Source organism: Lissotriton helveticus, chromosome 1_1 (genome assembly GCF_964261635.1).
Source record: "Lissotriton helveticus chromosome 1_1, aLisHel1.1, whole genome shotgun sequence".
Classification (NCBI taxonomy): domain Eukaryota; kingdom Metazoa; phylum Chordata; class Amphibia; order Caudata; family Salamandridae; genus Lissotriton; species Lissotriton helveticus.
Genome location: NC_136057.1, coordinates 1,548,851,666 through 1,548,868,661, shown reverse-complemented (window position 1 = coordinate 1,548,868,661; position 16,996 = coordinate 1,548,851,666). Strand labels below are relative to the sequence as shown.

General features: G+C 43.4%; 1 protein-coding gene across 1 annotated transcript in view; it reads left to right on the top strand.

The window, feature by feature from the left end:
* Window positions 1-16,996, top strand: part of BRINP3 (BMP/retinoic acid inducible neural specific 3) — a 1,145,169-nt gene that overhangs the window by 192,309 nt on the left and 935,864 nt on the right. The window lies entirely within an intron of this gene.

Sequence of the window (16,996 nt, the reverse complement as noted above, 5' to 3'; positions counted from 1 at the left end):
CCTGTGGCCAGGAGTCAACTGCTAACCTTATGGCCAAAGGAGATGGAGTTGTGTCTTCGATTGGTCCTACTCAGGGATTATTTGTGACAGCTCTGAAAAATTCAATATTAAGCGTTGAGAGCATCTGGAGGAGGCACTGCGACTGGAAAGAAGCGAGGGCTGGTCCATTGTGCATTGAATCTCAATAAAGGAGCATAAGGGAAAACTGATTTGGCATAGTTTCAGATACTGAACTTAATGGACCGATTTTTAAGAAAGTAATGACTCAATTTTTACAGAGCAAGGACACACATTGGATCTTGATTTGCTTTGTATTTGTATTCAGAACCATCTGATATTAAATATATAACCTTTGCGTTACTTTACCCTTAGGATAATAGAAAATTGCCTGATTGTAGTATTAATATTTTCTTTACATGCCACCATCATGTCATCTTCCAGCCACTTAAACGTGCCTGAGTATCTAAACTTGCACAGTACATGGTCGGCCCCAATGAATCAGTAGCAGCTAGAATCAGCATCTAAGAAATGTGTCACTTATAGCTATTTCCGTAGCCACTGACAGCATTTCTGCGTGTTCTTCTGTGAGCTCTAGTTTTTTCTCAAATGGCTATCTACACATACATTCTCTCTCTAGTGTTTGCATGGCAAGGAGATGATAACCTGTCCCTAAGCATTAGACAAGTATGTCAGTTCACCAGGAAGATCAACATTTAATTGACATCACTATTTGTTAATTTGTTAATGTTTTTGTCTTCTGCTATAGATTTGCCTTTAGCAACCATAGGCTCTCCCTGCGATGAGGGTTTCTAATCAATAGAAAGGTTCAGTAAGGAAGCTGAACCTGCCTCTGCCATATGCAGAATATTTTGTGAGCACTGCCTCTAGGAAGTTTTGATTTTTTGCACTGTGGACAGTGTTAAGGAGACATAAAACGTTCCCAGTGTGGACAATTTTCAGGAGTTAGGTTTCAAGAACATTTATGGCCACAAGATTTTGTCCATGTTACTGACAGATTAAAATTGGATTCGCTGGAGTCCATCTGGATTGTCGAACATTTTTTGTGATTTGGTGTGTTGGCATTTAGCACTATTCAGCAAAATAATTTGAATGTATCTTTCATGAAATTGACCTTTTGGCAGGAGAGAAAGTGGATTCATCACAATTACTTTCCATCTTAGATTCTTACAATGGCAATTGAGCAGTTTCATTGCAACGCATGGATGGTGAAGTGTCCATTCATTACAGCATGCATTGACCCTCGTTATTCAAATGACTCCAGATGAACCATTGCACCATGATGTAAAGGCAAAACTTGCTGTGGGCAGATGCGATGATCTCCGAGCTGCCCTGCTGTCATTAAAATACACTGGCAGTTCAGGTAAGTACAACCAAAGGAAATGATGGACGGAGCGTTGACAATACAAGCACTCACCCCCAGTCAACTGATCTGGGTTTAATCCATCACCATTCTTTAGCCCACTCTGCCACCCCAGTTCAGACATGGCCGGGCTGAAGACGACTGAAATGCCAGAAACCGGTCCTCTGTAGCTTGTTTCCGGTCCAGGGAAGGCATGGCTTGGCAGTTCGGGCTGGACTGTTCCCATGAGGCACAGGGTCAGACTGATTTGCATATGGCCATGTCTGAACTGGGGTGGCAGAGTGGGCTAAAAAACGGTGATGGATTAAACCCAGATCAGTTGACTGGGGGTGAGTGCTTGTATTGTCAAGGCTCCGTCCATCATTTCCTTTGGTTTTTCTTAGTTCAGGTAAGTACCACACTTTCTGGCTCCATCCCTTACTGCTTCCCCAATAAAAACCGCACTAGTTCACCTTTGCGTACAATTGTGCGCCCATTCCATTTAAAACTGGCTAATCTTTCCCTCGTCGGCATTTTTCTCAATACTGCACAACCACTCCTGATTATTGCCACAAGGGTTGGGAAGAAGCTGTGTGGCCCTCAGAGACTTATCCTCCTGCAAGCTTCCTCCACATGTGCATATCTCTCCCTGCACCCTGCTGCAACTCTATCATGGAATAAAGCTATCTGTATTCTCTCTTCATTTAGTTTCTTTGAGACAAATTCACCTCCCTTTCCTAGGGACTAGACCGTCGCACATCCCGAAGGGATGACCATATTTTCCTCTCATAGCCCAAAGAAAGGTCATGTGAACCTATGAGGGTGCTGGTTTTGTGTTTGCTACTGTATCCTCATTCTGTAAGTTTTGAGTGAGGGCGGTCATATCAGCTGCTTAGATCATGCTGCTTTTCTTCAGGAGAGGTACGTGTAGGGCTGATGTTGTGCTGCACCTATTCTTTAAAGCTGGGCAATTGCGCTACTAATGGCCATGTTGTACCTGTTCTGTGAGCCATTTTAACCTATGGAACGTCCTGCACTTTTTTTGTTGGAAAATGAATCTTCAACCTCGGATGTCAACAGAAGCCTCTTTGGTACCTTTCTGTGCATGCAAGGGAAGTCTGCAATTCTCAGGCACATGTGTGTCTGTTTTCTGTGTCCTTCTGAAACTTGGGGCGATTACTAGAACCGGGGTCCAACCAATATACGAATAGAGCTATGCCTAAATATTCTGTATCCTAGAGTACAACCAACAGGTGGTATGTTTCAATTTCGTGTTCACTCTGCAAGACACCAAAAGAAGTTGGTGCTAACCAGTGGTCTATAATGAGGGTGTTGGACTTGGCCCTTTTTTGCAGGGTCATCCCTGAACTTTTTGCCTTCCTCCTGGTATTTTTTCTGACCTGGTGTTAGTGGTTTTAGGACTCTGGGCACTTTATCACTGCTGTCCAGTGTAAAGTTCATGTGCTCTCTATGGTAAACGTGGTGCGGTACGTCTACACCTGTTAGGCTTATTTAATTGACCTTTCAGTCCCTTGTAAAGTGGTATCCCAGATACCAATGGCCAGTAAATTAAGTGCACTGGTGGGCTTGCAGCGCTGCTTGCACCACCCACCAAAGTAGCCTTTCAAACCTGTCTAAGGCCTCTTCCATTGCAGGGCCTGTGCAAGCAGTTTACTGCCCCTGTGATGTGGCACATATAGTGGTTGTCACCTCTGGGGCTCCCCTTTTACTACATATCAGTCCCATCTAAGCTAGGCCCTAGCTAGCCCTATGGGCAGGTTGCGCTGTAGGAAAAAGGTAGGACATGTGCCTTAACTGTGTGGTATGTCCTGGTAGTGACAACAGACATTTTGATTTCTCACTAATGTGAGGATGCCCTCTCATCGGAATGCATGGGGATTCCCTGATATGTGCTTCAGTGGTAATTCCTGACCCGAGAGGAGTAGAGTGGTCAAGTTAGGTATGTTTGGAATAGTGGCAATAAATGATTTATTATCACTATTTAGGAAATGCCACTTTTAGAAGTGAGCATTTCTGTGTGCTATGTGTCTTTGTGCCTGGCGTGTATTGCATGTCTCGCCCTGGAGTGACAGAGGCTGGGGAGGTGAACTGGCTCCAAAGGGGCTGGGTGAGTCAGAGCTAGGCTGAATAGATCAATCTGCATTTGGAGTGGTGGGAGGAGAACCACCTGGGACTGAATGGGACTGTGCCAGCCTTGCACAATGCTGGCTCCACACCACTGTGGTGTGTCTAGGACCAGGACCTGCACCTGACTAAGGAGGGTGATGTGCACATGTAACGAAATGTGTAAGTGCCCCCAGAACTGGTCTGGACCGGTTACAGAGCCCTGTGCCAAGGGGAGAACAAAGACATGAGTGGTATAAGTATTGGGGCTGTGACCCCATGAAATGAGCTGTTGATGCTTACTGGGAACAGCCGGCATGCTACTGGACAATATTATTCAGAGACTCTAAGGAGAAACTGCCATTGAGGACCGGGTGTGCTGGCCTGCCTGTGCCTTGCTTCCTGCCTCCCCTGGAAGGGAGAGATATAGCTCATGATGAGCTTCCCCTGGCCCTTGGTGAGAATGGCGTTTTGCTGGCTCTTCTCTTTGAGCCCTGCATGTGGGTACTTTTTCTGGCCCTGGAGAGAAGAGCGCTTTGCTAGCTCTCCTCTTTGACCTGTGGTGAAATGCCCTTTGAGCCCAAAAAGAGGCTCCTGCTTTCGAGCGTGTGGTGAGCACTGTGGGACCCTCGGAAGGAGAAGGAGGCTGCCGGTAATCGTATCTGCGCATTTCCCACATGGTGCAGTGGGCACTTTGCCTGCCTGTGTGCCTGCAACGGAGGAGACTTCTCTCCGTGATGAGATGAAGTCAGGTGGAGAACACCTGACCATGGGAGGGAATGGCAGGCAAAGGTACAGCCTGGAAAGGAAACTAGGCAGGAGATGTACCTGGTTGTGGGTGACATCTCCCGAGCGAGATCGAGAGGGATGCCCTGCAGCCCGAAGTGCACCGCTGAGGAGAGGATCACACCGAGCCCGGTTCCCGCTTGAGAAAGCGTACCATGTGAAGCTGCTGCAGGGGTGCCAGAGAAAGGAAGACAACCAGCCTCGGCGCTGAGAGCCCTGCCCTCCCTGAGGAAGCCTGGGCTGCTACTTGAAGGAAGGCCGAGTGCCAGTAGCGATTGCTTCTCCGCCGCCGATTGTTTCCCTGGTAGTGGAGGGGTCCACGAGGGGTTCCCTTGACCCGAAGGAATTGGGGACCCTTTTTCTGTTGTTCGGTGCAGCCAGAGGGGCTGCACACCCAGTGACCCGGTGAGGACCTCAGGTGGCCTGCTCGATGGGGAGAGGTACAGCCTGGGTCAAAGTTTTTAGGCTGCACACTCATGGCGCCCAGTCCATGGGATACAGGGAGATCCCCGGCCAAAGTGGGCAGAGCGGGTGCCTCCCCTACTGGTTGCACAAATAGTGCAGGCATTATTGTTATTGACCGCTCAGGATGAGACCTCAACGGAGGCCCTGGGACTACCACATTCTTGGTTGGAGGTCCGGAAGCCTACCAGTGTAGTGAGCAGTAACTCGGGAGATGGTGCAGTGAAGGTGTCATTGTACTGGGGGCAACTTGTCAATAATTTCCCTGGTGCACTGTAGAGAGAATGTACCGTAAGGGTGATATTATAATATGTGAACCCTAATAATGTTTACAATGTGTGCACTCCGCCAGTGTTATGGGCAATAATGATGTTACCTGGTGATGAGGGGCCTAATGTGCAGAATGTGATATTCTCTTCTAGGTAAATCTATGATGGTTACGCCTAATGCTTCTTATGCGGGGAAAACACTGATAATTAAGATGTTTGCCTAATTTATGTTTATCCCTAAAGTGTTGTGCTAAGTGCACCCTTGCCAGTAGTTACTGGTTGCTTTGCTAACTGTGCATTGTGATGTTATGACAGTGGCCCTGTAATGTATATAATCCCCTGTAAAGTAATTCCTAGTGCCAGGTGGCACAGTGTATATATGTGATTATGCTCTGATGTGTTTTATGGATAATACAAAGGCTATTTTTATATAACCTTGTGTGGAGTTTCTTTTGTGCTGTGCCTAGTGTGTCACTGCTGTGTGAGTGTGTTGTGCAAACGCTTTACACAGTGCCATTGGGATAAGCCTGACTGCTTGTGCCAAGCTACCAAGGGGGGTGAGCAGGGATTATCTTCAGCGTATAACTCCCTTGCCCTGACTATAGTGGTGGTTTCTGTCTGGCTTAGGCGCATGCCCTAGCCAACCAGAAATCCCATTCTAACAGAGGGCATTCACAGAGCAAGATTTTAGGAGCCACATGGATACTGAGGTTTTCCCATGGCAATAATGCCTTTATTGGTCCTTTGTTTACAACCCCAAGTCCTGTTGTGGCTATGAGAGATCATGGCATATGGAAGATGTCAACACGAGGGGCCCGTGCCTGCAACCAGGGACCTGTGCTCGCTTGAGCTCCAGAGAGTGTAGTGTCCGAAGGGTGTGGGAGGAACTTGAGCTGGGAGCTGAGACTGTCTTCGGCCTCTAGATCGGGAGGACAATAGTGCCTGACAATGGCTCTCTCTCCCTGGACTCCCGCCACAAGGTGCTTTGTTATGAAAAACATTGTAACAAGGCCTGAAGGGTTTTGTGTGCTTTGTGGGCATCGGCAGCTGACTATCGGGGGTCTACAACAGATCACATCTCCACTTGAGTGAAAACATTTCTCCAAACGGGTTGTGTGCCAGCTTCTTGGGTCACAACTTTTTGTCTATGGGAGGGATGTCAATCCTGCACTTGTGCAGGTGCTGTCAGGCGCCTGGAGGTCTATTCCAGATGGACAAAACTAAGTAACTGTTTCTTTCCGTGTTTAGTTGGTTCCAACTGTCTATTCAACAGGGCGTCAGACGGGGCAATATATATCATTGGCTGGTAGAATTGAGAGAAGAAGGGGCTAGTTCACGAGGGGTCATCATAGACTGGTGACTGTTTGACCTTTCTGTAATTGGAAAGTCCGACAATTTTATATAACTGTAAAGTGTATATATAATGTGTCTTTCATTTTGATTTTAAATGAGAAGTTAGACTATTGCGTATAATTAAAGCATGTGAATGCAATATGTATCTCATTTTGATTTCAGTGTGTGTATGTGTAATATAAAGACAAGTGTTGTGTATACATAGGGTGTGGAGTCTTCTTGTGGTGAATATAGAGTGTTGCAAGAGGAGGTGTTGTGCCAATTCTTTACTCTCAATCCCTGAGGGTGAGCCTGACTGCTTGGTGCCAAGTTACAAGAGGGTGAGCACAGGTTATCTGACAAGTGTACTGTACTCCTCCTATATGGAACGGTGAATTGTGACTGGCTTTGATGCATCCCAGCCAGCCCGCATCCGCTTGGTCTAATACAGTAGCACTCCATTTGGATCTCTTTTTGGATCTCTTTCAAGTACTATTCGCTGTGTCTATTTCATACAAGTGATTTATATGATATAGAATATGGCACTAGCACTAACTCCTGTTGTTCATGAGGAAGTGCAACTGCAGCAACAAAAAACATATGCAAGTCACCGCATTTACTTAGAGGTGCACCACATTGTAATTTCAGATATCTGAGTAATGTCATATTTCCCTTAAACAGACCACAGTATCACTATCTCATCCACAAAAAGATCTCTGACTTGGATTATAAACATGAAATCCTGCAAATATCATAATACAAATTCTCCCAAACGCATATGACACACCTCTGTGGTTAATCATAAACCTACTAAAAAACAGGACTGCATGATTTACATAGTGGATCATTTGATCTGCTTATATAAAGAAGGGTCTTTATTGTACCTTTATTTAATTTATTAAACTATTGCATATTAATATGTGAGCTGCTGCCTAAGCTAATTGAGGTCAACTCGTAGCCACGAGGGATTTCTATATGGAAAGGGGTTGTAAGTAGTGCTGGTTCCTATTCACCCACTTCGACATATGTTTAGAAATAATAGACAAGCTCCTGCCTTAGGTACATATTAATATATCTGTGGATGAGGGAGGCTGCACATTCCCATGTTCCTATATGCTACTATAGAGCCTATGTTGGTTCAGATAGGGAACTGATAAACAATTGTTTGTGGCATGAATTATATAAACCTTTACAGGCGTCAAGGTTTCATGTACAATTTTCACACGCAAAAATGATGACTGTTCCTCCTGTCTCTCAGAAACAACATGCTATGAAGCTGCTGGCACAAGATTTGTTGACGTGAAGGGTGGACTGGGGCCTCTGTGGGGTGGCAACGGGCTTGCACTACCAGAATAGATATCTTTTTGGAGTCTGATGGTCCCTTATTGTCACTTCAATTCCCTGAGGTTGACGTGGAACCTGTTTTATCCAACCATATGGTTTAGGTACTATGGCACACAGGTGGTTCACATAATGTCCAATGGTTCACTTAACACTGACACTGCCTTTTACCAAATGCTTTGTTCCTACTATCGCCCCACTAACCTCAGGTATACTCCTTATGGTGTGATTCACTGCTTGCCTTATCTTTTGACGTTTGACTTAGGATGTTTGAAACATGCATAATTTGCCCTCACGTAATGACTCAAAATTTGGAGAAAAGTATGCGAACTTAGATGAACTTCATATCTATTATTTAGCACTATATCTCTCAAAATGCACCATCGCAACAATTTTTGTGAGGATGCATTTCCTGCTCCAAAAATAACAACAACAAACCTCCTGCCGTGATCATCAGCTGCTTATGTTTTGGCTGTTCACATTATTTCTGCACTTGGTACTTTAATTTTTCCATGAACGGTGAAGTAATTATATTCATGGTGTAATGGCTTGTTTTGGGGGAATTTCACACGCTAAGCGTGCCATAAAGCTCACAACATTGTGTGAATAACGCTTGCGTGATTTACATGTCATCCCGCTCTACCTGTGACTTCTTTTAAGCAAAGATTGGGCCCATACATTGTGCTTGAAATAGATACTCTTGTTGCTCCCAAGGAACAACAACCACCCACATTGTTCTGGAAGAGAGGAGCCCGTGACAAATAAATTACAGGACTCCCTCAGGCAGAAGAAAGAGGGACGAAAACAGGTAACCTATTGTCGAGCTGGGTGGAAACATTGAGAAAAAGAATGGAACTTTGGGAATGAGATCAATTCAAGATCAATTTTCTATTTTAGAAAACAAAAGAAGAAAGCTGATAAGTGTCAGAGATCCTGCAACAAACGTTAGACAAGAAGAGCAAAAATGTATTTTAAAATACTTAATCGAGCAGAGATGGAAAAATTTTAAAACTTGCAAATCATTTACCTTCTATCATATCCATGTTTCTGCTTCCTGTATGCGCCAAAAATCAGACTTCATTTACAAGGTTAAATTTGGAACGTCTCCCTGGATAATTCAGACATGGCACCCATCTTTGTTCAATTAGCATCAGCATTGTTTTAGAATGCCATTACATTCCTAGAGACACATTGAAGGGGGCGCTTGAAATCATTGATGCACCCATATTGTTGCATTAATTACATGAGTCATTAGTGGAATTTCAATCTATAGAAATGCACGTGTAAGCAACCATGCCCTCTGGATAACCTACCAAGATTGTATTGGACGAAATATGAACCAGCCCCACAAACAATTGGTTAGAATAGGGGTTTAAAGAAGCTGAGGAAGCCGGACACTTGATTCTCCTACCTCGCCTCCAAGACATGGGACTCTCTGCCAATCCACGTCAGGAAATCACCCTTGCTGATGCAATTCAGGAAGAACCTCAAGACCTGCATCTTCTGATGAACTCAGCACTTAGTAGAATCCGCTGCAAACTCCTCCCCCGTGTGCTTTGAGACGCTCACAGGTGAGTAGCCGCGCTTTCAAACCCTGACTGATTGATTGACCATCGCTGTGAAATGTATGGAGCTGGTGGGGGGACTCACCTGAATTTTGTGACTAGTGCTGCTGAACTCACATCTCAAAGGCAGCTATTAGCAATGAGTAAAAAAGAAAGTTATGCCTACACAGGAAAGACAACAACTGTTTGTTACTCAGGAAACTGTATGTATGTTTTCCACAGGTCAAACATGATAATCCATATTTCATGTCCATAGCTTTTGTTACAAACTGATTAATCAACTAGAGTGCAAATTTAGTTAAACTGGCTAAAAACTATTTTACATTAAAAAAAATTAGGGACAAGCAATCTCAAATAACGTTCTTTAAAGGCTAGGAGCACAGCGGGTGTGTGAATCCTTCTCACAGCAGAAAGTCTGTTGCTTTATTGCTCCAAAAGAATCTGCCACACAACTGCCAATCTCACTTTTGAACTGCAGTGGACCTGAATATGAAGATACCTTTTCAGTTAAAAAAGTAAACTTTTTAGCAAAAAAAAACAAAAAAAACTGCAGCCTGACCAGGCATTGTTGCCTTTTTGGAGGTGATGTTTTATCCATCAATTATCTCGTGTAAGAACATTAAACAGATGTATATGCTTAGTAAATTCTCTAGTATTTAAATATTCACTCTAAAATCTGTGTCTTCTCTGGGCCATTTTGAAGGCTGCAAGTGCCAGCCTTCAAAAGCAGCTTTTGTGAATCCCCTGCCCTTCCTCTGATCACTGCCATTTTCTTGTCAAGCTGAGATATCAATTTTCGCTTGTTTACAGCTCGTGAACATTACATTGTGTTATTCTTGTTTTTTGTCTCTGTTCCTCATGTGAATGCTTGGATATTAAGAGCCTAGAGTCCAGTGGATTTCTTTGAGGTATCAAAATCTCAGTGAAACACAAAGCGATATCAAGAAAGGGTAAATTCACTTCTGATTAGGAAAATGATTACAAAATTATAGTAGCAAATTAGCAATTTTTTCAGCCTTAAGTTTTCCATTTTGCTTTCCTTAAAACTGCCATACAGGACACAGCTAAAGTTATATTTCTTATTAGAGTTGCTTTCCTTTACCCTATAATATGGCATAAATGACAAAATGCAGCAGGTGAAACCTCTGGATCGCCTTGCAGTTTATCACCCGCCGTCCAGCGCTGCGGTGAGTCTCCATGCGTTACACAACTGAAATGGAACTGTGGTGAAAGATTCCCACTGGTTGGAATGACTAAAGTTTTAATTTAGTAGCTAAGGATTAATGACATGTGCTGTGGTGTGTGACCCTCTGGGCAAGAGAAAGTTAACAGCTGCATTCTTCAATTTGCAGAAAGGCCAGGGATAAACCCATCCAGATCCATGCGGAGCAGGATAATGTCGAAATCCTCCGGGGATCGCGGGCAAGCAGCATGAGGTCTATTGGCCGAATCTATTATTACTCCGAGGCGCAACTAATCACTGTCATTTCCACAATGCTGTTGGGGGCACATGCACTGCCCTGAATAAGACACTGGAGCATATTATTTATTCAATTAAGTAGGTTATAATGAACTCTGAGAAACCTGGTTATTTGGAGGGTGCAGGTTATAGAGAGAAATGGACTTCAGGCCATAGTGTAGAGTTTGATGAGGTGCCCGCCTCCTAACAAGTTTGACCACAATGAGTGTTGAGATTTCATACTTGGAAAATGCTTAATACCCACAGCAGGGCAACACATTGCTAAGAAAAGAGCACATTTTACAGTAGCTTATGACTTTTCTGATTTTACCACTACATTTCGATTGTTCCTCCCTGTTTTAAGCATTTTGGTCTCTGAAGAACGTACGCCATTTTTTTGCTGGTTTTGATGATGACATCACAATTGTAGACTTCTCTCACCTTCATTCAATGTCACCCTGTTAGTCTGTCGCGTTTATGTCACTGATCCACTTCAGAAAGAGTAGTTGTGCAAAGTTGGTATGCCATCAGCAAACAAGGTGGGAGAGGATGTAGTCTCATGGCTAGACTGCCAACTTTGGAGATGGGAAACCAGGGTTCGAGCCTCGGGGTCGACTCCACATCCTGTGATTCTGGGCAAATCACTTAATCTTTCTGTGCCTACCCAAAAAATGAATGTGTCCTCGTGTGAAGTAACTGATGCTCATGTAAAGCGCACTAATACCTTCGGGTCAAGTTCGCGCATCTTCGGGTCAAGTTTGCGCAATATAAATCTGCAACAAAAATAAATGTACTCTTCGTGTGAATACTGAATTTCCAAATTTGTATAGATGTCATACCTCACAGGAGATGGTGAATTAGTGGTTTGCATCGTTTCTGCATTTAAAGGCTTGTGGTGTAGCCCTCAGGCAAAGTCTTTCCATTAAAACTTCTCAGGCATCATCAAAAGATCACATTGAATGAAACAGATTTTTTGGGCAGATGTTGGACTCCTCTACTTCTGCTTGTCTGAGGCATATGTGAAAACTGTCTTTCCTGGTCTTGTGGAAAAGGGACTGAGACTGGGATCTTTCTTCAGATCCCTTAACCACACAATGACTAGAAGAGATATGGAAAGAAGCCTAAGAGAAAACTATCCGAATTGCAAGCTTTTTCCTAAAACCAGATTCACTTCTTGGCTTGAACAATCCTAAAAAATATCTGGCATAGGTTGAAATGGCCATAAGTGCTTGTTTTAAGATGTTCTGCTGACAGATACTATTCTAATTTTGTAGGTGTGGAAATTGAGCCAAATTCCTAGGCTTGCGGTTTGTTTAAATGTTTTAAACAGACAAGATTTAGGGAAACACTTTGCACAAGTCTCTGTTCCTCGCTGGCCTTTTATCCAGGTCTGTCTAACTGTCCCGCCATCTTCGCTACCTACCCCCTGACTATCCGCTCGCTCCCATTTCCATGGTCATCGCATGCTTTCCCTCATACTCACTCTTTGCTTCGCTTATCCCTCACTTCCTTCCTTGTTATAAGTCACTTAATTAAAAGTGCAGCCATATGATAGTCTAGTTTCACATGTAAAGGGATGAGTGAGATGTTGAGCAATGGGAAACATCCTTTACAACGCAACTTTTACAACGCACTACCATTACGACGCAACTTTTACAACGCAAGTTATTACAACGAATTGCGCTGGGGGGCGCTCTAGGATAGGGAATAGTTTAATTACTATCCAACACCTTCCCTACTATCCACGGGGGCTGGAGTTGGAATAGTAAATTAAACTATTCACTATCCAGCGCCCCCAACGCAAGTCGTTGTAACGACTTGCGTTGTTAAACCTGCGTCGTGATGGCATGCATTGTAAAAGCATGCGTTGTAGTGTCATACATCCTTGATCAATACAAGGCAGCGTGGCAGTGTAGCTGAACATGCGAGTCCAATCTCTTTTAATGAATGGGTTGGAATGCAGTCATTACTGAGAGCTTTTTGTAATGAAATCCAGAATTACTTTTAATATTAACAAATGACAAACATAAATCTTCTCAGGACAGTCCGTGTTAAGAAAGCAGGCGGGCGTCTGTTCTACTTCTTGAGAAATTCCTCCCATACTCTGTCCAGTCCAGCCACAACTTTCTAGCCTACTCTCTGCCCAGCCACCGCTGATTTGTTGAGTGGCACAGGCAGTCAGACTCACCTCAATATACATATGTGGACTCTCCCAGGAGTGGAGCCTCAGTGCATTGGCTCCTACTTAATGGTAAACTCGGGAGAATATGAAGCTTAGTTACAGTGGCATACTAGCTTAAATCACTACAGGGAAATTGCCCTTTCTTTGGAGATAGGGGCAGAGGTGAAAGCAGTAAGCTATTGGACTTAAGGCCCATGCCTTGAACAATTCTGAATAACTCATAAGAGGGACAAGCTGAGAGACTTTTTTGAGGCTGTCAAACACTGAGCATCCAAGCAGATGGCTGCTTTGAGTGTGTTATGCCGTGAGAAGCTTCCTGATAATGTGGCTATGCCTTGTCACTTAATGATGTGGTACTTGCTCCTGGGCCTGTGGATCATCTGACACCTATGGGATAAAGTACCCCACTGACGTATCTTATAAGGATATTGCAAACCATTAAGGAGTTCAATAACCAATAGAGAAACGAGGCCAAAGATCGAGTTCCTTCATAAGGTTATAGAACACCAAGGTGACTTGCAGTATCCTTATCATGTATGGTAGGGGCTACTTTATTCCTTATATTACATGGCCACACCATCACCATTTTTCCCACGAATCACCTAAATCCTTGGTGCATAGCTCTCTCATATGAAAGAGAGAGCATTTTGCAAAACTGGAAAATAAATATGTAAACTCTAGTGCAAAATTAAACGCATCAAAAAAGCGGTTCTGTTTTTTATTGCAAAAAGGTTTTACAGTCAGTGTTTTTTTTAAAAAGGCGCAGTAGCTCGGAATGTGTGGAAACACGCAGACAGATTGTAACTTTTATATATTTACCTAAGGAGTGCCAAAATAAACATGTTGCCATACATATCTCCTTACTGCTTCTCACTGTACAGTTAGAAAAACAGAGCAGAAAAAGGAAAGGCAATGTTTTGCTTTCAATCTTTAAACAGATGCTTTAATTATGCACTGTGACCTGGCCTGCCTTTCCCCACAGTTTCTGGCTCTGGCACCTGGCATTGTGACGTCAAACACAATTGTAACATGCTATTACAGGTGAGTGGCTACATCATTTCTTTAAAATAGGTGACTGGATGCATCACAAGTAGCCAATTAAAAATAAATTAGAGATGGGTTTTTAATACATGGAGTGCAGAATCCCATGTAATATACTGCCCTCTTACATGCATGACTCTCCAAGCACCTGCCTGCAGGAAAACACCTATTTTTAGGGCTGCCCTTTGAGACAGCTTTAGCTTTCTCACAAGACAATTTTTGTTTGTTTAAACATGCATAATATGCAATGCACAGGGGATTTTGGTCAGATGCTTTCATCTGTTGGTTTAGTAAATTGTCTTTCAAGTTTTCCTTCCATCCACCACACACAACTGTATGGGGCAATGGGGTCGCCTACTTTACTCATTTGCTCTATTCATTTTGAGGGTTTGCACAAAGCCTGTGTCCATTGTTTCCATAGACCTAAAAGAAACGTTCCTTTTTCTTTATTAACATGGGTGGTACTTTTATTTTTATTTATGTTTTATCTTTAAATAGCCACTATTTATTTTATGTACAGTTTTGGTGCCCAGTTATATGATGACTCATTTCCTGTTTCATTTTGAAAGGTGATGTGAGAAAGCATGTAACACTGTATCATTATGGCTGCCTGTGATGTCCCAAATAATAAAGGAAAAACATAACTAAAAATGCTTGGTATTAAAAAATAAATCACTAGTAAAATGGTCTCTTCAGTGATAGTTTTTTTAAACATTTTATATATTATGCCAGTATATGGCAGTCACATTTGTGGCATATGCTTGCAATAAAAAACCAAGCAGTGGCAAGCCAATGGCTCTTGCCTATGTGAAAGCTAGTGGCTTTTCCAATATCTTCTTACCATATTGTACAACAGTGTGGATGCTGTTCTGCATTGTGAAAAGTTAGTGGTATGGCATAGAGTAGAGTTGTGCAGAAGAGGGGGAAGTAGAGTGGCATGGAGTGGAGTTGTGTAGCGTGGCGTAGAGTAGTATAAAGTAGAATGGAGTGGCAAAAGGTAGGGTGGCATAGAGTAGAGAGGAGTAGCGTGGCATACATTGTCACAGAGTGGAGTGATGTAGACTAGAGTGGAGTAGACTGAGGAGGCACAGAGTAGAGTAGGTAAAATAGAGTGGCATAGAGGAGAGTGGTGTAGCCTGGAGTGATGTAAAGTAGAGTGCCTTAGACTGGAGTGATGTAGAGTAAAGTGGAGTGGCATAGAGTGGTGTGGCGTACAGTGTAGTGGCTTAGAGGAGAGTGGCATAGAGTAGAGTGCGTTGAGTAGAGTGGCATGGAGTAGAGTGGTGTAGAGTAGAGTAGAGTGGAGTAGTGTGGCGTAGAGTAGAGTGACTGAAAACAATAAATGGTATGCTGTGGGGGGTTGTAATCCCACTGAATTCTAAATAATATGTCTCTCAGCACATCGGCCAGACTGGAAACAGCAACCAGCCCTGGCAATCTGCTTGACCGGCTCCGGTAGCAGGGGGCTGCTACTGAGAAGCACTCCCACTTTTGTTATAGGGGACCGATATTTCAGCAGTGGTGAAAAACCAGCACCCATGGGTCCAAAACCGGTCGCCACCGTTCCGACCCACTGGGAATACGCCTGGTGCCCACTACGGCCAGTACAGCCTTGCTCAGCACAACCCATGTGTGGTGTAGGTGAGAACTAATAACCATTGTAATAGCTAGCCACGGTCATAGATATAAAGCCTTGCAAATCTTTGACATTGAAATGTTGGCCCTCCTTGCATAATTGTGTGAATTTCACATTACTCTTTTTATACAAAATGTTTTGAATTACACCATTAAGCCTTGCCAAGCTGTTAGTGATGGGAACACAGGAAGAAGGTGAACGACTCGATTGCAGGAGGCTGTTGCTTGCAGTACTGTCACTTGGGCTATTATTTTCATGAGAAGAGGAGTATAACTGGCAGTTCCATTGGGCAGTCCTTATTGAACTCTTCCCTTCTTTGAGTCTAGATCAGATTCGAATGATTCTACTGTTTTGAAATTGACATCCACAAAGAATCTTCCCAGCCACTTTAGAAGAGCTAGAAGTTACTGCCCTACCTAACTGAAGTCTGGTACTTCCGCTTCCGCCTAAACTGGCACCTCTTCTGTTTCACTTTCCCAATATACAGCCTGATGCCGAGTGCTTTGTCTCTGATTTGGTACATTTATTCCACCCTCTCCCACAGACTTCTACAGACTTCTACATCTTACTCAGAGCGATAAGTCTTTTATTCTGCACCTGTTTACGCTATATTGAATGAAGGCGGTCATTGTCTGTTTTTTTCTTTAGCAGAATGGACATGGCTTTCAGTTTGCACAATACTGAGGGGCAATTTTTGAAATTCAAACGGTGATGATAAAATTATATCTGTAGGTTTAACCGGTCCCATGTCTTTATAGCATGTTCCACTTTCCAACTTTGCGGTCGGTTGTTAAAAGTCGGTATTAAAGGCTCAGTTGAACCTCCTTGGAAAAAATTCAGAAACACAAAATGTCGGCTCCCATTGAGAAGACCTTTACATTAATTGTTTACCGATGCAATCCGTAGAGTAGGACTTATTTTTCGGTTAAGGGTGCACATAGATAGGCCATTTTTTTCACACAGGTGTATGGAAAACTTTGGAACTTTGATTGGAAATTGTGCCTTTTCTCCACAAACCGTAAGTTTACGGGGAAACATGTGCTTGCATTTGCCATTGTGCATTAAATACTTCTGTCACAGATAACCCGAGAGAGTAAAATTCCTCATAGCGGGGCTGAGGTCGGTTAATGTAAGATTTATTTGTCTGTGTGCTGATAATTTTCTTGCTGTACCCAGAAAATGTTGTCATGGTGTTACGGTCAATAAGGAAACTTTGCAGTTTTCACAAATGAAGAACATTTAACATTTTGCAAAACTTGACTTGCTCAGAAACACATTTCACACTGCTGGGTTCCCCCTCCACGTATTTTTTACAAGATGTGAATGGCCCAGTGGATGCTGTAATCAGTGCACGAAGCACGGTGCAGGTGTGCAACAAGATAATGCAACCAGGAGATTTTCTCCATCAAGCTGCCGGAGCGGGGTCCGGTGGCTCAGGG